The following is a 27,137-nucleotide window of genomic DNA, read 5'->3' on the forward strand; positions in this document are numbered from 1 at the left end:
TAGAGCAATCCTGGATGTAGAACCTTGCCTTTCTTGACTTCATATACTTCTTTTCATCCCCTTCTTGTGTGTAAGGTTTCTTCTGAGAAATCAGCTGATAGTCTTATGGGACCTCCTTTGTACGTAACTGTCTCCTTTTCTCTTGCTGCTTTTAAGATTTTTCTCCTTATCTTTAAGCCTGGGTAATGTAATTATGATGTGCCTTGGTGTGTTCCTCCTTGGGTCCAACGTCTTTGGGACTCTGAGCTTTCTGGACTTCCTGGAAGTCTATTTTCTTTGCAAGATTGGCAAAGTTCTCCTTCATTATTTGTTCAAATAAGTTTTCAATTTGTTGCTCTTCTTCTTCTCTTCTGGCACCCCTATGATTCAGATATTGAAATGTTTTAAGATGTCCTGGAGGTTCCTAAGCCTCTCCTTATTTTGTTGAATTCTTGTTTCTTCATTCTATTCTGGTTGAATGTTTCTTTCTTCCTTCTGCTCCAAACCATTGATTTGAGTCCTGGTTTTCTTCCCGTCACTGTTGGTTCCCTGTAGATTTTTCTTTATTTCACATAATGCGACCTTCATTGCTGCTTGGGTCTTTTTTATGCTGTTGAAGTATCCAGTGAGTTCCTGGAGCATCCTGATAACCAGCATTTTGAACTGTGTATTTGATAGGTTAGGTATCTCTTTGTTGCTTAGTTGCATTTTTTTTCTGGAGCTTTGAACTGTTCTTTAATTTGCCCCATTTTTTTTTTGTTGTTGCAGCATGCCTATTAAGTAGTAAGGGGTGGAACCTTAGATGTTCACTGGGGAGGGGCAACCCATGAGGCTGTGTTGTGATGCTGTATGTGGGGAAGGGGTCCAAGAGGAAACAGTGCCACTTGCTCAGCACTCAACTTTCAGTCACTTCTGCTGCTACCCACAATCAAATTGGGTCCTCCTGGTGTTGATTCCCAGAAGGAATTCTGGGAATTCCCAGAAGGATTTCTTCTGGGTGGGTTTGTGTACATTCTAGGACCCCGTGGGTCTCTCCAATGAACTCTCCTGTGAGGCTTGGAGTTTCTCCCACAGCTGCCTCAACTCCCACAGATGTTTTCAGTCAGAGGCTTTGAGACTTCATTTCCCAATACTGGAACCCTGGGTTGTGTAGTCTATCTCACTCCCTAGTTGTTCCTCCTGGTTTATCTGCACTCAAATGTGGGACTACCCAGTGCTTGTAGCAATTTTTTTTATCAGATCTTTCTCCCAAGCCAGGGAAACAAAAGAAAAAAAATAAACAAATGGGATTATATCAAACTAAAAAGTTTTTGCACAACAAAGGAAATCATCAACAAAATAAAATGATAACCCACAGGATGGGAGAACATATTTGCCAATACATCTGACAAGGAGTTAATATCCAAAATATACAAAGTACAAAACTCAGCACCAGAAAAACAAAAAATACAATTAAAAAATGGGCAAAGGACCCAAATAGACACTTCTTTGAAGAAGACATACAGATTGCCAATAGACATAAAAAACTGCTCAATGTCTCTAATCATGAGAGAAATGCAAATTAAAATCACAATGAGATATCACCTCATGCCTTTCAGAAAGTCTATCATCAATAAATAACAAACAACAAGTATTGGTGAGGATGTAGAGAAAGGGGAATTCTTTTGCACTGCTGGCTGGTTCAGCCACTATGGAAAGCAATATGGAGATATGTCAAAAAATTAAAAATGGATCTGCCTTTTGACTCAGCAACCCCATTTCTGGAAATATATCCAAAGAAACCCAAAACACCAATTTGAAATAACATAAGCATCCCTATGTTCATTGCAACGTTATTTACAATCACCAAGATATGGAAGCAGCCTGTGTTCATCAATAGGTGAGTGGATAAAACAACTGCGGGACATTTATACAATGGAATACTACCCAGCTATAAGAAAGAAGAAAATTTTATCCTTTGCAACAGTGTGGATGGGCCTAGAGAACATTACGCTAAGTGAAATAAGCTAGTCAGAGAAAGACAAATACTGTATGATTTTACTGGTATGTGGAATCTAATGAACAAACTGAATAAGCAAAACAGAGACATTTAATAGATGGAGAACAGATAACAGCTAGTGGGGGGAGGTGGAGGTTACAGGGTGGAGGGATTGAACAAAAACAAAAAAGAACTCATGGACATGGACAACAGTGTAGTGACTGCCGGGCGGAGGGGGATATGAGGGGACTAAACTGTAATGTAAAAAAATACAATAAAAATTTAAAAAATAAATAAAAACGACTGAAAAAATCTGCAGTGATCCTATTTCCATACACAGGTCACTTACACAGGTGCTAGGTGGATGTGAATTTTGGGGAGTTACTGGTTAACCCAGTACAGATGTGGTTGATATTTTCTTCTTCAAATATTTCTATTTTCTCTAAGTGCCTTTTTATAATTTACATGTATTCTATACCAGAAAAAATACCCCCCAAACCCAAACAAAACAGAAAGCAAAAATGTGCAATCCCCACCACCAATATTTTAAAAAATAAAACCAACTGCATTTGGTGAAGAGGCCAGTGCCATCCTGGAAGGTAGAGGAAAGTTACTCATGCCAGTGATAAAGCCCTGTGCCAGGAGCCCTTCCTACATGCTGAGCCAGGGAGGAGGGTTGGGCTGGCGATGCCTGGAAAATGTCCGAAACTCTGCTCAGTCTAGGGCCCAGGGTGGAGGCTTATCTGTCTTGCTGTGGGATGGGCTGCTGGCTTCTTAGATAGGTGGCTTACTCACACAGATCACTTAGACCCCCTAGGGCAGCTTCCTTTTCCTGAACAAACACTGAAGGGCAGCTTAGAAAAGCACCAATGTGATAACTGAAGACACCTTCACCCTGGCTGGGTAGACACTGCCTGGGAGTCAGAAGTTGTTTTCCTGAACTCTCTTAGGTACTGGGGCCCTGTGGGGAGTTGCTTTCGCTCATGGCAACCACACCCCAGGTCCTGCTTTATTAGTCACAGCACATGCTTAACTCTGCCTGGTTATGTTCTCCTGATGTTCTGCACGTCCCACCATTCAGCAGTACGTGTTTACCCCTCCCCAGGGCTAGTTGGATTGAACAACATCTCATGCAACCTGTTCTGAAGGAGCAGCTGGGAATCCAATTTAAATCATGGATTTTCAGCATGACTGAGTTAAAGAATCCCTTAGACATTTTTGTGTATGAGTGCCAGGGAGAAAGCAACCAAGGGAGAAGGAATTTTTAGTGGGTTTCACTTAATCAAAAGTTCTGTTTTCTTCCTTCAGAAAAGACTCTGGTGTCTGGGTGATGTTTTGAAATGTAAGAGCATCCTGTTTGGAGATAGGGGTGGACAGCGAGTCATTTCAGCTATTAAGAAACAAAACCACAACTGATTCTTTTAAGGAGTGAGGGCAGGGGTGGGTGCTCTTGGAACAACTGTTCCTGGGCCTAAAACTCTCTAAAACATCAATATCAAGTTCAGTTCCATGTGACTGAGGCAAGGAGTTTCATTATTTTTCTACACAGCTATTTAACCCTTTACTAGAGTAAAATGTTGCCACAGGATAAGAAACAATCTCCTCTTTAAAACCATTTCTGTTACCAAAATCCTTCTCTTCCTGATCCACACCTAGGCACCATTGACTGAGGGCACCAATCGGTCCTCTGAGCATCACTCTTATCCCCACTTCACAGGAGAGGAAACAGAGGCTCAGAGAAGTTGAGTAACTTGCTCCAAATCGTCATTGGCATCTGGAGCCTAGGTCTGAGTGACTGCAAAGCCTGGAATCCTGACCACTATGCTGAGCTGCTCTGAAAGAGGGCAACACCCATAAAAATGTGCTCAGCAGAGGCTGGGGAGAAGAGCAGGTGCTCAAAGATGGGAGTTGGATGTGCTTTCCAGTTTAGCCTTTGCCATCGTTGTATGATATTAAGTAGCCCACTTAAACTTTCAGTATTGTAGGTGACACACAGAGAACAGTGCTCTCGCTCAGGGGCTGGGCAGTCACCCACTATTTCATCAGGCACTGGAATGCCGTATTTTATGTAGGCTCAAATTCCTAAGAGGAACTTGCAAAGCATACGCACCAGTAGCACTATGCTAGGGAAGCCCTGGCCCAGACCCCTGTCTAGTCCTGGTATGCCAGAGCTACCCACTCCTACCCAGCGTGCAGTTAGAACATAGGTCTCGAGAAGCCAGCGCTGTCCATTGTTGTGACCAAAGGCTCTGGACATGCAAGCCTAGCTTTCCCCAAGACAGGACCTTTAGACTCACACCTTTCTTGGCAAGGTTGTAATTATTTTTAATCTATGCAGAAAAGTACAAAAGAAAAAATAATGATCACTCATGTTCCTGGAACCCAGAATTATCCAGTGTTGACATATTTATTTCTAGTTTAATTTTATATGTCTATACCTTTAAAAAACCCACAAAACTACATGATATATAAGGACATTGGCTTTTTTGAAGCAATTAGCATGATATGGAATAAGCTAATGACCACCATTTCAAATCCCAATTCCTGCTTTCCATCCAGAGGTACCTTTAAATTTGGTTGTGTAGTCTTCTGGAATTTAAAAAAATACATACATATATAAAATACAGGAAAAATACAGGAAATCATGCAGCATGATTTCTTAATATAAACAGCATCATGCTGCATGTATGATTTTGCAAGTTACTGTTTCTTATTCAATAATTTTTGAGATGTATCCATTTTGATACAGTAGTTGTAACATTGCTTTTAATAGCTCTAATAGTATTCTTTTGCATGAATGTACCACATTTTATCTATAAATAAGTGCATTTGAATTTCAATTTTTTGTTATTAAGAGCAGACATACTTGCACTCAGGACTACTACATTGCACAGCTCTGGCAAGTTCCATTCACATCTACTTGTATGTACCTTCTGGAGTTGTGCAAGTACTTGGTTGTGCTTGGTGGCCCTGCCTGTCTTCTTCACTCATTCTTCTAACAATATTTAGTGAGTGCCTAGTGGGTGCAGGGTATTTTTAAAGTGCTTTGCTTGTATTGATGTAGTTAGTTCTGTGAAAAGTCCTAAAAAGTACTGTTTCCCCCATTTTCATTTCTCAAACAAGGCAAGTGAAGTGGGTTGGGGGCAATCAGTTGGCTAAAGTCACAGAGCTGGCATAGGAACTTGGACATCCCAGTTCTTGCCTGTGAACCATTGCACTGTCTCCTGTAATGACCCCCAGAGAGCAGGGACCCTGACAAACCACTTATTTTGCATTTCCAGTGTTCAGACATGCCTGAGGTCCATTAGGAGGTCAATAATGTTCTGGTCATCACTTTACTCCTTGTTCAATGCTCCTTACCTAATTAACTTTTCTTTTCCCCTTTCCCAGTATCCATCTTTTCATTGCATCCTTCTCTTGTGTCCCTCTCCATACATTCCTGCCCCTCGAACAGGTTTTGAAAAAGTGACATCGTTATATTAAAGATGCACGGAGAGGAAAACTTTAATATGTCCTAACTCGGGAAAGAATATTTTAACAAAGGGCAAAAGAGAACTTGAAATTTTTCCTGCCCTGAACCCACTTTTGCACTCCCGTGGGTCTAGAGCTGAACGGGAGGCCCTGCTAGGTTCACACGTTTAGTCAATAGTACTTCCAATCCTGTCTTGCAGCAGCCAGGCACGTAGGCAACTTCCTCTTAGAAAGTTGGTGGCTGTAGCTAAACAGGTGCCGAGTTGAGGAAATGCAGACTGACTTGAGTAAATCCCCCGCTGCACAGCAGATGAAGTTGATAAGTGAGTTCCCCCTTAATTTGCTGGCCTCGGCCTCCCCGGTCTGCCCTAGGCACGACCCCGGCAGCGCCCAACCCCCCACCAGTTCCTTCTCCGTCCGCCTCCGCAGGGGTGGGGGGTTGAGGGTGGGAAAGAACTGAATCGGGTGAAACGAGAACCAGCAGTGTGCTGGTCAAACAGGGAAAGCACACAGGGACAAGTGGAAGGTCGAGTTCCAGTGAAGAAGGACCATGGGCTTGGATCTGTCCTGCCCTTCACTCTGTTTCCCCTCCTTTCTTCCGGGCTGGCAAGCGCGTACGGGAACCAGGCTTTTGAGGGGCCACCTTGGGGCCCAACGAGCCGCGTAACCCAGACGCCCCTCCCGCGGTCGGGCCCGGCGCGGAGGCGAGCGGCTCGCGGGCTGGGCGACGGGCAGACAGCGGCGGCGGTACGTGCCGGCGGCCGGCGCGGCGCGAGGGAACCCTCCCCCGGCTCAGGGCTGCGGTCGAAGCGCTGACTCACGTTCTCGCTACGTGAGCTGCGAGCCGAGCCAGGCCGGGCGGGGCGCCAAGCTGGGGCCACCGCCCGCCCGCGCGGTTATTTATTTATTCCGAGACAGCTGCGCGCGCAGGCGCCCTGAGCCTGGCCTCCTGCCCCGCCTCGGCGCCCGCGGGTGCGGGACTTCACCCTCCTGCCTTGTTGCTCACTGGCGGTTTCAGTCCCCTTTATGGCTGCAGCGGGACTGTGGTCTTTGGTTCGCAGCGACTGTACCCGGCCATTTCTGCTAGGTAGGCGAGAGCAGCCAGAATCACGTTAGGTGTGCGGTGGGAAAGGAATGCTTCAGTTTAGCTTCCTTGCTCCCGGGGAATCCACGGAGGCCCGAGGCTCAGCCTTTGGGTTTTCATTTTATAGCATCTTATCTAAGAAAAGAGCAGCTAGTAGGCCAAGTGCTCTCTCACAGTGTTTTTCCCCTCAGTTGATCCCTAAACAACCACGTGACGTGGAAAGGGTGGGACGGGCAGACACCTTTCAATCCATTTGACAGATGAGAAAATTAAAACTTGTTTAAGCGTTTTATTTGTTGATAAGAGGACGATTTACCATAACCTTTATATATATAGAAGTACATAGTTCTAGTATATAAGTTTTAGTGCTGGTACAACCTAGTGACAGCCTCCCCTCCCCCCCACCTCCTGTGTTCACTGGAAAGGGGAGTTGGGGAAAAAAGGAGGGCGGCGCGGGGCGGTGGTGCGGGAGAGTTTGTATTATTTACTCGCTTTATCGGCGCAGTCTCCAATGAATTGCACTATCTCTGCAGAATGCCTGTAATAGGTGTGAAATCTTACAGGTGTGATAGGTTTAAATGGACACAGCTGAGCTTATGGTAAGACCACTGTTAGGCTGAATAACTGACCAGTCTTCCTCAGCTTTACCAGTGAGGTCCCTGGATGCCTGCCATCGATAAGGGCCAGGCCTGGAGCCCCAAAGCTGCCTTTGAGTCCTGAGGCTCTGGTCATGACCAGTGACTCAGGGCAGCCCCATTCGCATCATAGAGCTTTAGATTATCCTCACTTTGCCACTTTTCAGTGCTGCTATGAGGCTCAAGATGAGAATGTACAGGAAGGAGTCTCCTGAACTGCGGTGGCCCATAGAAATGAGAGAGAGGAATATTTTCCTTGGCCATACAATACCAAGGAAGAGCAGAGAATGAGAGACACTGTCCAACTCAGAAAAGTCTGTCACTCTTGTTTGCTCATGTTGAGTCAACCATAAGGACTGCAGTTTCTGTAGAGTTAGTAGGAATAAAAATGAGATTCTCATGGAAATTCTGCCTTTAGTCATCGTACTAGGTTTCAGGATCTCGTCTGCAAATAGACCTAAGCGACTGTACAGCACTTTTTGCCTTTGCCTATTTCAGGGTTGTTTTTGTTCTAATTGTTTTCCTTCTTTTCTTTTTTGGAGGGTGCAAGGGGTTGCCAAAATCTAGATTATAAAATTTATAAATGCTCTCATAAAAACACACTAAGATATAAAACACATTAAGATATAAAGAGAAAAAACCCTTTGTAACCCAACATTTATATACCAATAATGTTAGCATTTCAGATATATTTCTAGGTACTTAAAATCCATTTTAATATAATTGAGATGACAATCTACATTTTATATTATTATTTAATACTATATTTTCCCACATCATTAAACTTTTCATAGTCAACTTTATGAAGGCATTATAGTTTTTCTTCTACTGTTCCTTTATTGTTGGAAGTTTAAGTTGTTTCCATTTTTTTGGCTAAGCAGAACTTCAGTGACTATCTTTGTACATAAATATTTGACCATTTTATACATTATTTCCTTAGCATGGGTTACCTGAAGTGGAATTTTTAGGTCAAATGATATAAACATTTTCATGAAGTAGAGGCATTTTGACCCCTTTGGGAGGGAACAAAACTCTAATGAGAGGTTGGACCAGTGATCTTTAAGTTCCCTTAAAACCTTGAGATTTTATGATTCTATCACTTGTCCAAGGATATAAGGCTCATAAGGCTTTGGGAGCTAGTTTTCTTTCTATTACTTTTTAAGGTTGCTCAGATCCTAGAAGAACCAAAGGACAATTTACTGAGTCTGTTGCTTTACATTTGACACTTGAACAATGTGGGGATAAGGACACCATGCAGTCTAACTTTGCATATAACTTTGACTCCCCCCAAACTTGTAATAGCCTAGTGTTGACAGAAGCTTTACTGATAACATAGTTGATTAACACACATTTTATATATTGGATGTCCTATATGCTGTATTTTTACAATAAAGTAAGCTAGAGAAGAGAAAAATGTCATTAAGAAAATAATAAGGAATAGAAAATACATTTGCAGTACTGTATATACAGTACTTATTGAAAAAAAAAAGCCTCATATAAATGGATCTGTGCAGTTCTAACCCGCATTGTTCAAGATTCTTACACTTTTTGAGAAAAGTCCAGGGTGGTTAAAGAGTGTGAATGTGCTTTGCATAGCAGCTGTATCCTGACCCATTAGCTCTTTATTTATCAGAAATAAACATGCACATATACTGAAAGTTTTTACGTGAAGAATGTTGATTTGGCAACCTTTTTCAAATTCAACTTTTGATCTCTTTTGTACTGTATAATAAAAATACATAAACTTACATATTTATTTTTTATTAAATGTTCTTTACTATTATGGATTATTTTTTACATACACATAACTATACATGGTTGTACATCAAAACCACATGTACTTTATTTTATGGGTAATTTAGGGATTTTTTAAAAATGTGAGTGATTATGTGGTTTTCAGTTGTGTGTTAACTTTGCATCTACTCTCCACATAAAAACCAGCTCCATCGTGATGTCTTTTGTGGATATCTATTGAGGGTGTTTGTACTTGATCGCTGAGTCTCGACATGACATAAATGATGTAGATCTTGTATATGCATTTACTATGGGATATGCTACATGTGTTCTGACAGCTCATGTATTTCTCTTATTGGAATGCTCATTATCTGCATCATATTTTATCACTAGTCTCCACTGTAGGCTACAAGGTTTAGGGGAGAGGGAGCAAGTAGGATCTGGTCCTATTGAATCCTAGCCCTCTCTTTAGCGCTTGGCATCCTATAAAGATCTTTGCTGAATTGAATTAGATGTAATAAATGACAAGTAAAAAATAGACATGCGAATGTGCAAGAAGTTATGGATTTAGTGTGTGTTGAGAAAGCTGGCTGAGCATGCTCTGGGCATGTGCTGGGGTAATGTTTAAGATTTGAGTATCTACTAAGGAGCTAGATACTAAACTGGGATATTGCACGGGTTACCTTTTTAAATCCTCAGAGCTACTGTTTGAATTTTTGTTTGTTTGTTTTTGTCTTTTACAGAGGCCAATTATTTTGTTTAGTAAATGCTGGAACTGGCTTGAATATCCAGGTTCTTTTCTCTTGACTGGGGTGCCTGCAGCAAGCAGCCCAGGCTGGACTGGGGCAAAGCTGGGGTGGGAAGGTGTGTTGATTTAGAAAAGGACTCAGTTGCATCAACCTAGATGATTTCTGTCTTTGCCACTTTCTTCTCCACTCTCTTTCCATGTCTCTATTGTCTGTGCGTCAGCTTCCCTTCCCAATTAGGGCCCGGTGCTCCCGCCAGGCATCCCCTTGGGACTGAGTCCCCTTTTGACCTGCTCCTCTGAACAAGCCACCTACTCTCTCCTCCCCATCCAGCTTAGTTCCTAGTATTCTTTTATCTAATCTGATAAACTGTTTTGGAAAAAGAATGGGACAATTATTTTCTAATATTTCTCCTCCTCCTCCTGAGCTTGGTTAGATATAGATGCTAGTTGTATGGATTGTAAAGTTTGAGAGGGAGGCTCAAACTTTATTAGCTTAAGTGAGAACATCTGCAATGACTAGAGGACTTAGTGAGGAATTAGGAAGTAAATCAATGGTCCCTCCATATGATGGGGTATTATTTACCACCTACATCTTACTCAGTAAGCAGGGTAGTGAAAGCACAGCCTTTGGAGGCTCATGGCCTGGATTGGAACTCAATTCTGCTGAGCACTAGCTGTGGCAGAATAACTCCTGTGGAGGAGTTATTTAATCCATCTGTAAGGTAGTTCCTTCATCTATAAAGTGGGTATTATAACAGTACACATCTCAAAATTCTTATGAGAATTAATGAGCTAATTCATAAAGAATTACTATGTATAAAGCATTTAGTGCAGTGCTTGATACGTAGTAAATAGAGAGTACTACGTCTAAATTTTTTACATATATTGACTCAACCTTGTCTAAATTCTTTACATATATTGACTCAACCTCACAACAGCCTATGAAGTAGGCACTGTTATAATCACCTTTTAATAGTAAATGATGTAGAACAGTAATTTCTCGGAATGCAGTGGGTAGAAATTAGAGGATCTTGTGGAGAGGCATGACATGATAATTTATATTTTAACTATCACTGTGTCTGCTTGTGTTAAAAACAGACTGAGGCTGAAGGAGGAAAGACCAGGACCATGGAGACTTAGGGGACTATAGCAAGAATCCAGGTGAGATATAATGTTGACTTGCATCAGGTGGTAGCAGTGGATGTGGTGAAAAATAATCTGATTTGGGATAGCTTTTGAAGATAAAACTCACATAATTTGCTGATGGAATGGATGGAATATACTAAAGGGACAAGTCATGGATGACTGTATGATTTGCATCCAACCAGCTGAAAAGATGGAATTGCCATTTATTGAACAAGAAAGGGTTGCAAGAAGGCAGGGCTGAAATGTACAGTTTGAGATGCCTGTTTGTCACCTGAGCTGAGATGATGAGTAGGCAGTTGCAAATATAAGTTTGGAGTTCAAGGGAGAGTTCTGGGCTGGGGATAGAAATGTGGGAGCCATCAGCCTATATCAAAAGCCGTATGACTGAATAAGATCATCAAGGGTGTAAGTAGAGATGGAAAGCAGAAGTCCAAGGACTGAACTCAATCTATAGAGGTTGGAAAGATGAGGAAGAACTGGCAAAGCAACTGAGGTGGACCAACCAGTGAGGCAGGAGGAAAATCAAGAGCATATCAGCTCCTGGTAGACAATTGAAGAAAATACAAGTGTTTTTATATGCTTTTGAATTTAATTTTGGAAACACCATCGTCAATTGCGCCTATGTCCATGTCACTGATGTCCCAGGTGAAGGAACTAAGGCTCACAGAGATTGGGCCCAGGATGCACAGTTTGAGCAGAAATGGATTAGACACAAAGCCTGTAATCCGAGCCCCGTGCTCCCTTACTGCACCACAGCTCCCTCTTGGTCAGAAGAGGGAGACTTGCCCATGTGTTTTGTTAAATGCTCCCCCGCTTCCCATTCTTTTTTAAAAATTTATTTAATTATTGTTCAAGTACGGTTTTCTGTTTTTTACTCCCATCCCAGCCTACCCCCTCAGTGTTCCCCACCTCCCTCCCATTTCCACCCCCCTTAGTTGTTGTCCATGTGTCCTTTATACTAGTTCCTGTAAATCCTTCCCATTTTCTCCCTGAAATTCCCTCCCCTCTCCCCTCTGGTCACTTTCCCCATGTTCTCTATTTCAGTGTCTTTGTTTTTATTTTGCTTGCTTGTTTGTTTCGTTGTTTAGCTTCATGTAAAAGGTGAGATCATATAGTATTTGTCTTTCAACACCTGGCTTATTTCACTCAGCATAATGCTTTCCAGTTCCATCCATGCTGTTATGAAGGGTAGGAGCTCCTTTCTTTCTGCTGCATAGAATTCCATTGTGTATATGTACTATAATTTATTGATCCATTCATTTACTGATGGGTACCTAGGTTGCTTCCAGCTCTTTGCTATTGTAAATTGTGCTGCTACGAACATTGGGGTGCATAGGTTCTTTTGAATTGGTGTTTTAGTGTTCTTAGGATATAACATGACATGATAGTGTACATAGAAGATCCTATAGACTCTACCTCAAAACTGCTCAAACTAATAAGTGAATTTGGCAGAACAGCAGGTTACAAAGTCAATATCCAGAAATCAAAGGCATTTTTGTATACCAACAATGAAACAGCAGAAGTAGAAATCAAGAAAAAAATCCCATTTGATATAGCAACAAGAAAAATAAAATATCTAGGAATAAACCTAACCAAGGACATAAAAGACCTGTACGCAGAAAACTACATAACACTGAAGAAAGAAATCAAGGAAGACACAAACAGATGGAAACATATACCATGTTCACGGACTGGAAGAATTAACATAATCAAAATGGCCATACTACCCAAAGCAATTTACAGATTCAGTGCAATACCTATTAAAGTACCAATGACATACTTCACAGATATAGAACAAACACTTCAAAAATTTATATGGAACCATAAACGACCCTGAATAGCAGCTGTAATTTTGAGAAAGAAGAACAAAGTAGGAGAGATCACAATACCTGACACCCATTCTAAACTAATTATTCAACTTGTCTGCCTTGGTATAGGTATTAAAGTAAGAGGGCTGTAAAAAAGACCAAAAGAGGGAGAGGGAGAGGGGGAGGGGGAGGGGGAGGGAGAGGGAGAGATTAAGCAACTCCATTGTCAACAGCTGAAGGATATGATAGAATTAGTATAACCTGCTTAGGTTATACTAATGTTTGGAATTGCCTGACCTCAGGATGGTTAATGAGAATGATTGTAAGCCTGCGACCAGGGCCACAGAGGATCAGTTATATAGAAGGCTGTGTGTGAGTGTGCACACATGTGCATGTGCAAGAAAAAGAGAAAGAGAGAGACAAAAAGAGGCAAAAATCACACACCAACCTGATAAACTCTTTGGCTCTGTGAACTGACCCTGGGGCACCAAGACACTGGCAGGACTTCAGAACTCTGCAGGGAGAATTTTGAGTTCAGGCAGATGAGAAGTGACTGGTATGTTCCACTATGGTGAAGAGTGCATTTTTTTCTCTGCTTATTCCCTGATCCTTATGGAGAGGAAAGTACTATGGTGAAAACCATCTAGAAATTTAAATATGCTTTATCTACTCCATCATCTTCTACCTGTCAGTGTAGAAGTGGTGTGAACTTGGAATTGTGAAAACAGAGTTAGACAAAACTGTAAGGAATTCCATGGGGTGGCACTGAAATATCTATAAGAGCTATGCTAAAAGGATTAGTGAGTTAATAAGAAAAAAATTCAAAATAGAATGGAGCTGCATTTAGATTGGTTGAAACTAACCAAGCGGTGAACTAGGAGAGAAAATCATTGAGTATGGCATTACCTGAATCTCTGGGAGGTAGGCCGTGGGGAAAGGCAACTCAGAAACAGGCCTGAAGTGACAGTGGGGTGAGGCAGGGATCTGTGGTGTTGCCACCAGGGGCCTCCCTGCTTGTTAACCTAATTCAGCTGAGACGGCACCCCCAAAATTGTCTGGGAGTATAACCCAGGACTACTTATGATGGTATTATTTTCTTATAGGGTAAGAAGTATGCACAAATTAAGACTTTAGTTTTTTAAAAGATTTATTTGTTTTTGAGAGGGGAAGGGAGGGAGAAAGATGGAGAGAAACATCAATGTGTGGTTGCCTCTCATGTGCCCCCAACTGGGGACCTGGCCTGCGACCCAGGCATGTGCCCTGACTGGGAATTGAACCAGCAACCCTTTGGTTCTCAGGCCAGTGCTCAATCCACTGAGCCATACCAGGCAGGGATGATTAAGAGACCTTTAAAAGGTGATTAACATTTGCCATATTTATAAAGAGTATATCTTTTAAGTGAACTTAAAAGTTTAAGGAAGACCTAGATTTTTAAGTTTGCAACTTTGATGATTAAGTTTTAAAAATCAGAGCGGTCTCTCTAGTCTTTTCTATGTGAAGAGAGGTTCCTTGTGATTACCAAAACTGTCCTGTTACTCTATCAAGGGCCCTATGGCAGCTCCTGAATGTCTTGTCCCTCCATGTGGTTGGTGGCTCCTACTACCAGGTAGCTTGCCCTTGGAAGACAGCTGGCTAAGGCAGGAGCCCAGGGGGAAGAGGAGAGCCTTGGTGTGGTCTCTGAGGAGGCAGAGGCAGCTCTACTCTCTTTTTGCTTAGGGACTTGTTCCTGCACCTGGAGATGGGGCAAGATGACTGAGAGCTACCAGGATAATAGGGGAAGCAAAATGCGAGAAGAGACTACTGAGTAAGAGGAAACTGGAAAACCAACAGAGGAACCAAAGATGATAGAAGCTATGAGCACATGTTCAGAGAGGATTATTCCTTTTGCATGAAACTAGTGTGGTTATTGTCTCATTTTATAGATGAGAAAACTAAGACTCAATGAAGTTAAATGATTTGCCAAGGTCTCAGGGCTACTCGGAGGCAGAGATGAGACTGGGAATCGAGTCTTCTAAACATTCCTAGTTCAAGATTCTTTTTAGAGCATCTCTTTGCATCATTGCAGGGCAGATGGCTTTGATAGTGAGGAGCTAGTCACAGAATAGGTTGGTGGTTCAGGATTTACTGTTTGGCTGAAGGGCCACTGACTGACTTCCAACGTTTTGGGTGAAAATTGTTTAATTTTTAAATACACTCATTTCCCACTGCAGACTTAAATCCTGGGCCTTTCAAAGCAACCTAGTTCTAAGAGGAATGTCCTCAGGAATAAGGCCTCTTATGCTTGCAGAGGTCCTTGGAGGAACACAACTTTGAGTCCCTCTCTAAGGCCCTGTGTAAAATCCCTATCTGTGGCAGCATCCAGATAGCTAGGTCAGGTGGGAGTAGAAGTGGCATTGGGAGTGGGGACAGCGATTACAGCTGAAGAGAGAGGGCCCGATGAGGAATGAGGGCAGGTCAGTGTATCGTGGAAAATGGAGGGTTTCTGTGTAAGGGGTGGATAGAGAAGATCTGATTCAGCAAGCTGCCCCCGAAAGAAAGGAAACAAGGACAGGCACAAGGAAGTGCCCTTGAGTTTTAGCCTCCTGCCAGCTCTCACAGGAGGGAGTTTTAGAGGGATTTCCCTGTGGTGGCCTGAGGGAGCTCTGAGTGAGTGACCCCTGAAGGGAACAAGGGTAGCGGTGCCATGAGGATTGTGTGAAGTACAAGACTCGCCCAGTTTGCACGTTCTCCTGTGGCCCTTACCATATCTAATTTATTTAATAACATGCTTTACATTTGGGAAGCTTTGTGCAACTATTGCTGTCACCTCTCACAGTAACCTCTCCGGGGAGACAGAACAGGTAGCAGTATCCCCATTTTATGACTGAGGAATCTGAAGTCCCAAAAGGATAAAAATGTGCTTAATATAAAAAACCCCTATTAAGTGGTAGGGTCTGATTTCCAAACTTGAATCTACCTTTCCATTCTTCTTTTTTTCCTTCTCTTTTTTCATTTTAAAGGCTTTATTATTTTTTGGTGGAGACAATATACTATCTTTGTTAAATGTTATTAAGTACATTAAAGTAAAATACAGCATTGATAAATAAAGGAGAATTTTAAAAGTAGAAAAAGTTAAAATTCTCTCACAGTGCTTATCACTATTAACACCTCAATATATGTCATTTTAGATTCTCTTCTCTCCATACAATAGATATAAATATGATTTTGTACTACTCATAATTTTTAACATATTTTTTCTTTTTTTTTTTGCATTGATCCAAAGAAGGAAAAAATGAGACTTTGCACTATATTCTTAAATTTTTTTTTAAACTAAAGTTATATACCGTGGAGGGATGTCTGTTCAGAAAAAGTCCAGTCATTGTTAATAAAACGAGAATGGTTTGTGTGACATCAGTGTAAGCTGGCAGCCAAGGAGAGTGGACTGGGATGCACGTGAGTGAACAATGACAACTTCACTGTACTAGTCAGTTGGAGCATAGATGCCTTTGAGTGGCCATGTGTTCTGTGTGGCCATCACATTCAAAATGACTGAGCGAGTAGAGCAATGAATCTGCATCAGATTTTGCATTAAGTGAACATTCCTCCACAGACACTATTCAGATGATTCAGAAGGCTGCAGTTATGGGCAACTGGTGACTGGCGGATTCATCATGACAATGCGTTCATTCATGCATCATATTTCTTGAAGAATTTTTTTGGCAAACATCAAATCACCCAGGTGACTCAGCCCCTTACAGCCCAGATCTGGTGCCCTGCTACTTCTACTTTCCCAAAGCTAAAATCACCTTTGAAATGAGAGAGATTTCAGGCTGACCATGAGATTCAGAGAAATACAATGGGGCAGCTGGTGGCAATTGAGAGAAGCATGTGAGGTCCCAAGGTGCCTGCTTTAAAGGGGACTAAGGCATCCTATGTGCAACATTTCTTGTAGCTTGTATCTTCTGCAATTTTATATAGCACATGGCTGGATATTTTCTGCACAGACTTTGTTGAGAAATGTATTTGTTGAGAAAGTCAAAATAGTACAAGTCTTACATTAAGAAATATTTTCTGCTGTGCCTGCTCTGTCCCAGACTTGAATCTACTGTAGAATCTTAAAACTTCCTGATGAACATATGTATACTGCTATTTGTTGATTTTTTTCAGGTTTAGATATTATGCGTTGACTTCTGGCTATATAAGAGGAGAGTTTAGTTTTTTAGGTCTGTGCTCCCAATTTTTCATATGCTTCTCTTCCTCCATTTCTTTAAATATGGTTATAATAGGGTTTTGTGATGTGAATTAAATAAATATTCAGTTTATACGTTTCTACGAATATGTAAATATCATGAAAGCTGAGCCACGTAGAATACTAGGATTGTCCTTCCTTTCTTATTTAACTCTTTACCTCTGGAGTTAATACTTGATTTTAATTTGCTTAGTTTCTTGGTTTTCTATACAGAGCTCTCTGATAGAATTGTAAATCACATCTTGATCTATGTGTGAACATTATCATTATATTTTTCTCAAGAGGAAGAGCCCTCCTGGAGTCTCCTGCCTGTCTCCTCCTATCAGGACTGGTGGCTGTCCAGGGCTGCTGCATGTTTTCTTGATCATCATCCTGGAATTTCCTACACTCCCGTCCTGAGTTGGATCCCCTGAGCTCCCATGTCTTCTTCCGGCTTGATTCACTGTCTCAGTTTTGTTGTATAGATCATCTGCCTGTGTGCTTTTTACCCTATTGCATATAACCCACAGCCTTTTAATGGGCGAGGAAATACATGTTAGTTTTGTTTTCAGAGCAACATAAACCAAGGAAAGGAATTCGTCCTATGCGGGGCCCAACAGACTACTCGTTTTGCTTTGTAGACCTAGATTTATGGTCAAATCTGTTTTCTTTCTAGATTCAGTAAGCTTTTTACATGTAAAAAATTATCTGATGTTCGTTGACCTTAATCACAAGGCAACAGAAAAGAAGAAAAAAAACCCTTTATCTTAAAATCTAAGCTATGACTATTGAGGGTAACAGTAGCATAAAGCTTGCTCCACTTAAAGGAAAGAAGCATTTGAGCTAGAGTCCTCAAGCCACCCAGGGTTGCGCCCTGGAGACTCCCGAAGGTGGTGTGCAAATTAAATTGTCACATGGGCTACTGCTGGCTCTGTCTCAGACCTTTGCCCTGCATGTGGCTTGTGGGCTATTAAATGCAGCTTAGTACTTCATTTGCCACTTTCAGCACAAAGTACAGCCTTGGACAGGTACTGGGAGCTTTGTGGTAGCTTCTGAAAGTGTTTCCCCGAAGGCAGTGATTCATCCGAGGAAACCCCTTTGTTTTCTCTCTGACCTTCTTCCCTCAGCGTCCTGCTCCACCCATCTGTGCGTGAGTTTTCACATTTCTCACCAACAGACAGCAGCTTACCTCTAACTTCAGTCAACAGTGGTGACTGGAGATACTTCTGGGAGAAAGATGGGAGCACATCTTCCAACAGTAATGCCCACGAGGCCTGCAGGCCTTTTCTCGCTGTCTTGGCATCTCCCTGCTGAGGCGTGGGTCAATTTCTATTCTATGATTCCTGGAGAATCCTTTTTCTGATGTCCCTAATCAGAGTGGACTGTCACATTATAAAAGAGGCAGATTTGCTCTCTTAGCCCTTGCTCACATGAGGTACTGATTTTGCACAACTCTGTTTCTGGAAACTATACATCACTATCCAGTTAGTAACTAATGTTCAATTGTTTTTGATTCATGTGAGCTACATCAAAGAAGCTGTTTGTGGTTGTTGACCCACACTGCTTCAGACACTGAAAGTCTTCAATAGATAGATGTTGAAATGAATCAAACAACCCAGATTCCTCTATATTCAGACTCCTATTTAGAATTAGAAGGGAGCTTGAATAAGATTTAGTCTTGTTTTTCCATTTTATAAGCAAGGACCCTGAGGCCCAAACTTTGTCACAGTCACCCAGCCAGGTCCTGGCCTCACTGGTTCTGTCTGGTCTTTCGAAGGCTGTCTGTATACTCTCGCCTGGTTCTCATTACTCTCCAGGTAGTCTCCAGTTCCCACTTCCATCTCTACCTCTCCTTCACTCCTGTACCTCAGGGTGGAGCCCCTAGGCTGGCATAAACCCTTCTGCAAGGTCTTACCTTTCCTCTGTCACTGGGTTTCCCCAAGTCTCTCCTTGGTTCCAACTTTTCTCTAAAGTACAGGTGAATTCAGACTGTTGGTTTTGGTTTCCTTTGGCTATAAATCCATGACTTCTAATGAAGAATGTATTTCAAATGAATTCTTCAAAAATTTAATAGTGAAGTACTCATTAAAGAAAATTCAAAGAATACCCAAACAAATAGTTTTTAACACTGTTGCCTATTTAGAAAAATAGGTTTCTCTACTTTTTCATAGGGAAAACAACAATATGCCCATCAAGGCTAGTTTTGAGGGACAGAAGACATGCTTCATACATTCCCTACATCCTCCTGTCTTCGGATTGCGCCGCGTGGAGGATTTGAGGTGGTCTTCTCTGTCACTGTCGGTGGGAACTGTGCTTCCTGACAGTGTATGAACCGTAGCCCTTCCTCTGTCACCACGTTCTCACTCACTCCCGTCTTCTAGTCATGATGGTAACAGCTTAGCCCCCAACTACCGTGTTGACCTGTCTACTGTCTAATCTCTTGATTATTGTTAAGGAGTCTGTTGTAAAACTGTCCAGCTGTGAAGCCTTCATGCCCTAAAACTCTGTGAAAGGAGGAACCAAGTCTTCAGATACGTTTCTGTGTGTCTCTGTATCCCCAGTATGGTGCCCAGCACACAGAAGATGCCTAACTCATGTATGGTGAGTGAATGAATGAATGAATGCACAAAGAATAACTCGAACTGTGGTTGCAGTGTAATCTCCCCTTTTAGTGACTTTAAAAGCAAAATCACAACTGTGCTTGGAACATTCTCTTCAGACAATTTACTAACACAAGGGAAGAAATGAAGTGAATAGGAAATTGAGAGTAAGGATGGTGTGAGAATTATCTTGGGCAAGAATGATGAACTCAGGTCTTTGTCTCCTTATTCCTCACAGCTCAAAGTCCCTGAATATTGCAAAATTCTTTTTATCACTTAAGAATCTTAAATGGCTGATTTTTTTTGTTACTCCCCATTTGAGAGGGAAAAAAAGGTTTGTATTCTAAGATAGGAGCAGTAAGCTCCACTGTAAGGAACAGTCCAAACCTTCGTAAAATTCCCTGAACAGAATCTTAGTCCCAGGGTAAAAGTCAGGCCAAACAAGAGTATATACTTTGTGATTACATTACTGTAAAATTCTAGAAAATGAAAGCACTCTGTAGTGACAGAAAGGAGGTGACTGGTTGCCTGTTAGTGGGGCTGGGAGGGGGTGGAGGGAGGGGGAACAAAAGGGCACCAGGAAACTTTGAGTAGTGACGGTATGTTCATTGTTGCGACTGTACTCACGGTTTCACAGGTGTATGTGTCTGTCAAGCTTGTCAGGTCAATATCCCATAGTCTGGAGAGGTGATAGGATAGGATGACACATTCATCTTGTTGCTCTTCCTACACAACTCAGTGTGCCTTGGTCATTGTTGTTGACATTGATGTGGACTGAGAGGAGAGAATCAGGTTGGGTGGGTTCAGGTTCTTTAATATAAAAGAAACGTTTGTGTCTTAGCTTTGGGAAGGAAAGCAAACAAACACCTAGCCCTCTTGCTTTTTTTTGTTGTTGTTAAATTAGAGGATGCTTTCTGCCTTATAAGTTCTCCTGAAATGTATTTTGGGTTTGACTTGGTGATGTTGCAGGTATGTCTCGGTGTGCCAGCTGTATGGCATTATTTCTAGTCTGAAGTGTTTGAGGTTCAGGAAGGGTTAAGATTAGACCTTGGGTCTCATGTTGGATGGCGCCACACTAGGGGGCAGGACCTGCAGAGTGCTGGGATATAGTAAGGCAGGAGCAGGATTGAAAGGTGGCTGCCTTTCCTCTTGTGCCAAGCCCAAGTGAGTGACAATGTAGCCATAGTTACTTACTTTGGGGGATGCTTTACAATGCCTGGACCCAACTGCAAGGCATTTTAATGAGATTGGCAAAGGAGGGCAACAGTAACATGAAAGCCATTTCTAGCTAGTACTTTAGTAACTTTTAATGCCAAGCCGGCACTTTCTGGGGATGCAGGGAGTGACCTACCCTGACTGGGAGACAAGGCTGTGGTTCTAGGTCTTTACTTCTAGTTTTCCCATTCTGAAATGCCCAGGGGTGGCCGGAAATAAACATTCACCCAGTTATTACCCCCAAATTTATAGTCTGGCTGGCTAACAAGACTAAACAGTATGAAACAATGTAAGTAAGCACTAGATTGTGGCAAAGATGACAAGTATAAAAAAAGAGGGACTGATGTAGGTCTGAGAAACAGCTCTTGGGAAAGTTGGGCTTGGACTGACACTGACTCCTTCCCTCCTTTGCAATCAGATGCGGTTTGAGTCTAGATTTACCAGGACTTACGTTGGGCAACTATAAGAACAGTAGGTCTCAGTATTCTCACCTGTAAGATGGGGAAAATAACAATGACCTTCTATCCTTTCTGTGAGTGTTAAATCCTAGCTGAGTGGGTCTTTAGTAATGTTCAGTCCCTTCCTTCATTTCCATGGCTGCAAGGAGTTCCTTCCAGGACAAATTCCTGGCAGTGGCTTACCAATTTGGGCCCAGAGCTTAGATCTGTAAGCCGCTGTGGGGAGGCAGTGCTATAAACAAACTTTGAGTCAGTCGCTGCTTTTCCTAATGATGCAGTTGGGAACTGAGCTAAGTTATGTCTCTCTTAAACCAGAAACTACAAGGTGTAAACTTGTACCAAGAGATATAGTTTGTCCACCTGCTTACTTGGCTAAAAGCACCAGAGTTCTCAGTATTAATGCTGATGAAGTTCTTGAGCCATTCAGCCTCTCCCAATTCTCCTAATTTGTAGCCATTTCCCAGTTTTACTCTACATAAATTCAGAAGTTATGAAATTGTAGCTCCGCTCTAGAGTACAGTTCATTCTGGAAAAACAGGCCCAGGACTATAATATCTTTAAAAAATTTTAATCAGTAAGAAACTGGTCATGGATAGAGAGGAAATAAGGTGTAATGGATAAGAGTGTGGGCTCTGGAGCTGAACCAGCCTGGAAGCAATTCCTGGCTCTGCCACTTAATAGCTTTGTGACTTTGGGGAAGTTATCAACCTGTTTGGTGCCTGTTTACTCCTCTGTTAAATGGGAAAATAATTGTGCATATAGGGTTGCTGTGATAAGTAAATGAGTTAAAATATACTTGTAGCATTTAGAGTAGTAAGAAGCTGGTGTAAGTAGTAAATATATATTTGCCATGGTTAATATTATTATGTCCTAGTGAAATGGGGAGGTTTCAGGCCTTGATGGATGCTATACCCTAAAGAGGAGGGCACCGGCACCAAGAAAGCCAGCACTGCAGGGCCTGGTGACAGTAGGAGGCACAGAAAAGAATACTCTTAGGAAAGCCTGAGCCCAAGTGCCAAATTCTAGTGAGAAGGCTCAGGTTCAACCACTGACCTTGAAATTGCCATCAGAGAGTTCCTTCAAAATTTGACAGTATCCATTATAGATTCTTGGGTTCCGAGATACAGCCTCTCTGCCAGCCTGTTTCAAAACTTATTTGGTGTGGATGACATACTAACACAGGCCGAGTCATTAATAGGCTATTTGTTCTGTCTCCTGGACCTCTGGGTGGCACTGTACAGACATGTCCAGCTTGGCAGGCAGCTGGCATCTTAAAGGTCCAGGTTGTTGTCAGATGGACAGTCACTAAACAGAGTCTCTCCCCACCTGGCGGTGTGTGCTGCAGTGCACGTAGCCTCAAATGCCTCGTATCTGTGCCTGGGCAATTGCATCCCAACTACCCTGCTTAATTCCAAGACAGCTGGAGCTGGCTGGGACCCAGTGCTTGGGGAAGGAGCCAGGCATTTCTCCTCCTTTCATCCTTTTTGATTCCACAGCCATTTGCTTCTAAGCTGGGCTCTCACTGCAATGTCCAGGATGGGAAAACAAACCTGAAAGGCAGGAATCAAACAAACTGTGTTTGCTTGTGGAGCTGTCTTTCGCCTTCTGAAATGAAGCCAAAAGGGCCAGCTTTTGCCTTCCAGGACAAAATATCTAGAAGCAGTGTGTCCTTCTGTCCTCAGCCGCTGCCTGTCCTGTGAGCCTATTGTATATACCTACACATTCGTAGTGCAGTCTGGCCTGACACTCAAATTGATATTTTAATACTAGTATGGGATTCAGAGTTTGAGTGTGAAAAATGCATGTCTGGGCATGGTCTCTTGGCCAGGCCCCATGGTTTGTTTTCAGCCCACCCAGCTGGTCCCCAAAGTTGGCTCCTTGTGTTAAGAAGTGATCCCATGTAGTCTGATAACAGATGGTTTATGACAACTCATCCTGGTTTGGGAAATCTCCAAGCTAATGTTCTCTTATCTTGGCAAAGAGAACCATGTTTGAATACTAACACTTGGTATCATTTCTTGAATACATGTTATACCTCAGGCAGCCTGCTGAGGGTGCTTTATGTAGTGATTTCCTGCAGTTTCTCCCATCTCCTTCTTATGGAGGTCCCGTGATCAGCTTTGCCTGACACTGGAGGACACTGAGATGCCGATGGCATTAGGTAACTTGCCCAAGGCCACCCGGCTAGGAAGTGGTAATGCCAATATTTGAACCAGGCAATTTTATCTGGGGCACACTTTACCCACCATAGTGCCCACTGCTATGGCATCTCTCTGCTTAAGTCTCTTTAAGGATTGAACCAATGCTCGAGAATGATCATCCTGTTATCGTCAGTTGTATCAGCTAGCAGAGGACAGAAGCTTCTTCTGGTTGATGCTTTTGGCTAATTTGCTACATCCTTAATGTTAGAGATAGTAATGCACACTTGAGTTATTTCCTCATTGATTTCTACTACTTTGGTTCAACAGATATTTAGTAAGCACCTACTTTGTTTCAGCCATTATACTAGACCCAGAAAATAGGGCCAATACAGAGTACTTGCTTTCAAAGAACTTACACTCAAAAAAGATAAATAATCTTCCCATATTCTCAAGATGGCACACAAGGCCTCCTGAGATGGGCCCTGCCTTCCTGTTCAGTCCCACCCTCCGCTTTTATGTCCTTTTATTTGTTGAGTTTCTGAACACCTCAGAGCCTTTGCACCTTCTGTCCCGCCAGCCTGAAATGCTCCACCCCTTTGCCTGGTTAACTCCTCCTAAATCTTCAGATCTCAAGTGAAATCGCTATTCTGTAGGGAATTCTCTCATAGTCCCACAGATTAGGCCGGGTTCCCCCTGTTACATCTCATCATAGCTCCCTCTGCTTTTAATTTTTGTAATTATTTGATTAATCCACCAGTGTTTATTGTTTACCACCTTATGCCCAGCACACAATAGGTGCTCACTAAATACTCTAAAGTGAATGAAGATTATAAATTAGTTATTAAAGAAAAAACGGGGGTATGTCAATCCCTAGTCCTCCAAGAAGAGGATATTAAGGAATAAACGTGCCAGGACTTTATTCAGGGGAAGACATGTGCACATAAAATGGGGAGAGAGCTGGAGGAAGCGGGGTAGATCCTCAGGCTTTGATGGAAGTCTGATCTTAGAATGGAGATGGACAGAAAGGAAGGTGAGGAGGACCACATTATACTTTCTGGTGTAGCCTGAGGGAAGTTCAGCAAGGCCATTGAGGAGATCACCAGCCAAAGGTGAAGGTCAGAGGAGCCCTGTCTCCCAGGGCTGCAAGCTTCAGTCTCTGTGCCGCACTTGCTCAAGGTGTGGCAGCTGCAGGTGGAGTCCAGGGCACAGCAGCAAGGGCCACTCATCCGTCACAACCCTGGAAAGTAGACGTCTGGGGGATCCCTTCTGGCTGCCCTGTGGCAGGTGAGGAAAGAGGATAGGACTTCTGGTAATGAGGAAGAGAAAAATTAGCAAAGGTGTGTCTTCTACAAAAGGAAGGGATATCTTAATTTTGAGGTTCAGTAAGCATTTATTGAACATATACTATTCTTTGAGACTGTGGAAGACACTACAGAATTGACTCACTATGCATGGGCTCTTCTCAAAAAGCTTATCAGCTAGTTAAGAAACAAAATTAAATTTCATGCTCTAGATCCTTAGTTTTCCAATTTCTAAAATGAAGAAACTCAGCCTACCTGGTGTGACATGTGACAGTTAGATCCAGTGGCTTTTGTGAATAGAGTAGGTGCTCAACAAATAAGATTCCAACATGAGTTTAAAATAATGATTTGTTTTCTTTAGTTCTTCTAGTGACTTCAACAGGGCTGATAGTGTTTTAAGTTTTCGATGAAACTTTTGGCTCAAGATGTGTACTTTTCTTGCGTTACTTTCATAAACAGTCCTTTGAGGCTTTTTCTTTAAGAATATTTCAAATAAAAGAACCGCAGTTTAAGTACGTGATCAGCACCAAGGGAAAATTTGGTATCGAATTACCACATGTAAGGAAATCTCTGGGGAGAGGCTCTTGTGGTGTGTGCTTAGCCCAACGAGCTGACTGTGGGGTTGGTTTCTTAACTCTTGACCCCAAGGCAGTTGTTCAGTTTGTTTTCTGTTAGAGCACAGACATTGGGACACTGCTGAGTCAGGGATCTTTCCACAGTTGAAAGTTGCGGATCCTGAGGGAACTGATTTCTGGTGAGGTGGACCTCCTCCCTTTGGCTCATCACTGAAGTAAGGGGGTGGTCTCCCTTGCCCCCCTCATTATTATGTGTTACTCTTTCAATACATTTCCCCCCATTCGGTTCATCTTATTCTGGTTCTACCTTTGAGTTGGCCTGTTCTTCTACAAATTGTTCTTAATTCAGCAACTATTTCCTGAGCAACTAACTAGTAAATACAGATATTGTCCCACAGTTATTCTAAGATAGCAAATGAAGGGAGTGGACTGACTAGTGCATTAGGTAGGTATGTGAAATGTAAATTTTATATATGTATCTCAAAGAATCTTTGGGATGAAGCACAAATAGGTTTTCCAGGCAAAAGCAGGGTTTGATCCAGGACTCAATGTTAATCATCAGAAAAGAAGGTTCCATACTGAGAAAGTAGCACGAGCAACAGCAGGTTGTGCTTACCATGGTCTTGGGAAACAAATAGTTTGTAATGGCTGGAAGGCAGGAAGGATCCAGAGACAGAGGAGAAAAGTGGGGCGGTGAGTAAACCACAGCAGTCCTTGAAAAACTTGTTCAGGAGCATCATAGGTCAAGGAGAGCAATTGCTCTTTTATAAGCAGGTGAGAAAGAGCCATTTAGGAAATAGTGCCATGGTAAAGGACATAAATGAGGCAGAGTGACCAGTGTCCAGAGTAGTGAAGTAACTTAGAAGAAAGGGAATTGTTTCTGTAGAGATGAATATGTCGGGCAGATATAAGAGGTGGAGTGGATGTGGGAGTGGAGAAGAAGCAGGCTTTGAAGGTGACCCAAGGTTTCAAGCCCTTATATGCTGGAGGCAGGGGTTAGGGGAAGACCCAGGAGGAGGGGGTGTTGGGCTGGGAAAGGAGAATCATCACATAGGTCACATTGTATTTGAGGGGCTGGAGGATGTGCATCTGGACATAACCCTGGAAATTCAGACCTGGAGATCAAGAATCTAGTCAGTGTTGAGGGTGAAGATTTGGATGTTGGCAGCATAGGGGTCATATGAAATGGAAAATCTTTTAGCTTCCGTAATCACCTAAAGAAGGGATTGGGTTTTCAGTTGCATGGGTGAGGGAGGGTGTTTTCTGGTGTTTAAATGGCTAGTCCTGATCCTCCTTGGATCCTTGAGATTCCAAGAGAGGAGTACATTAACTCTGTCCTCCTTTACTGAGCATAGCTTTGCCTCTTCTCCCTCAGTTGTCCTGCTTCTAATTCTGCAAACGACAGTTGGAGAGGGTGAATGTGGGCCAACTCAACAGCTGTGTGTTGGGAATCAAGAAAGCATCCGGGATAAAGATACTGTCTGGCTACAGCTGCTGCCAAGATGAGTAAGTGTGTGTATGTATGTGTATGTGTGTGTGTGTGTGTGTGTGTGAGAGAGAGAGAGAGAGAGAGAGAGAGAGCGCCTGACTCAGCATGGAGTGGGTAAAAATTGCTGGCCGACCATTTTTTAACAGCGGTAAATTAAATATTCTTTAAAAAGTTTTACAGTGGCACCTCAGTTCTCAAACTTAATTGGTTATGGAAGGCAGTTCCAGAAGCAGTTTGTTCAAAAACCAAATCATTTTCCCATTAGAAATATTGAATCAGAATAAAAGGGTTTGTGGATCACAAAACTTTGTGAACCAGTTTTATTCCACAGCTGAGACATTTTTTCTGTGAACAACTTGCTTGAGATGGAAGACATTCAAGAACCGAGGTTTGACTGTAATTCTGTACCAAAGATGATTTTACTTGATATTTTATTCCAATTTCTGGTCATTAGAAAATCATGAATCTACTTTCAAGATTCTCTGATGGCAGGTGACTGCCCATGCACACATTCATCCTGGCCACACAGGCAGTGGAACATGCTAGAGACTCTGGACTGGTAGAAACT

The 27,137-nt window shown here is 42.4% G+C and overlaps 1 long non-coding RNA gene across 1 annotated transcript in view; it reads left to right on the top strand.

The window, feature by feature from the left end:
- The first annotated feature begins 6,404 nt into the window (after positions 1–6,404).
- LOC119043000 (uncharacterized) overlaps positions 6,405–27,137 on the top strand; it is a 123,184-nt gene continuing 102,451 nt past the window's right edge. The window contains exons 1-2 of the long non-coding RNA XR_008392528.1: positions 6,405–6,515; positions 26,456–26,586. This is a non-coding gene — a long non-coding RNA (uncharacterized LOC119043000). The remainder of the gene's footprint in view (positions 6,516–26,455; positions 26,587–27,137) is intronic.

Source organism: Artibeus jamaicensis, unplaced genomic scaffold (genome assembly GCF_021234435.1).
Source record: "Artibeus jamaicensis isolate MK-2021 breed Jamaican fruit bat unplaced genomic scaffold, CSHL_Jam_final contig_588, whole genome shotgun sequence".
In the NCBI taxonomy this organism is placed as follows: domain Eukaryota; kingdom Metazoa; phylum Chordata; class Mammalia; order Chiroptera; family Phyllostomidae; genus Artibeus; species Artibeus jamaicensis.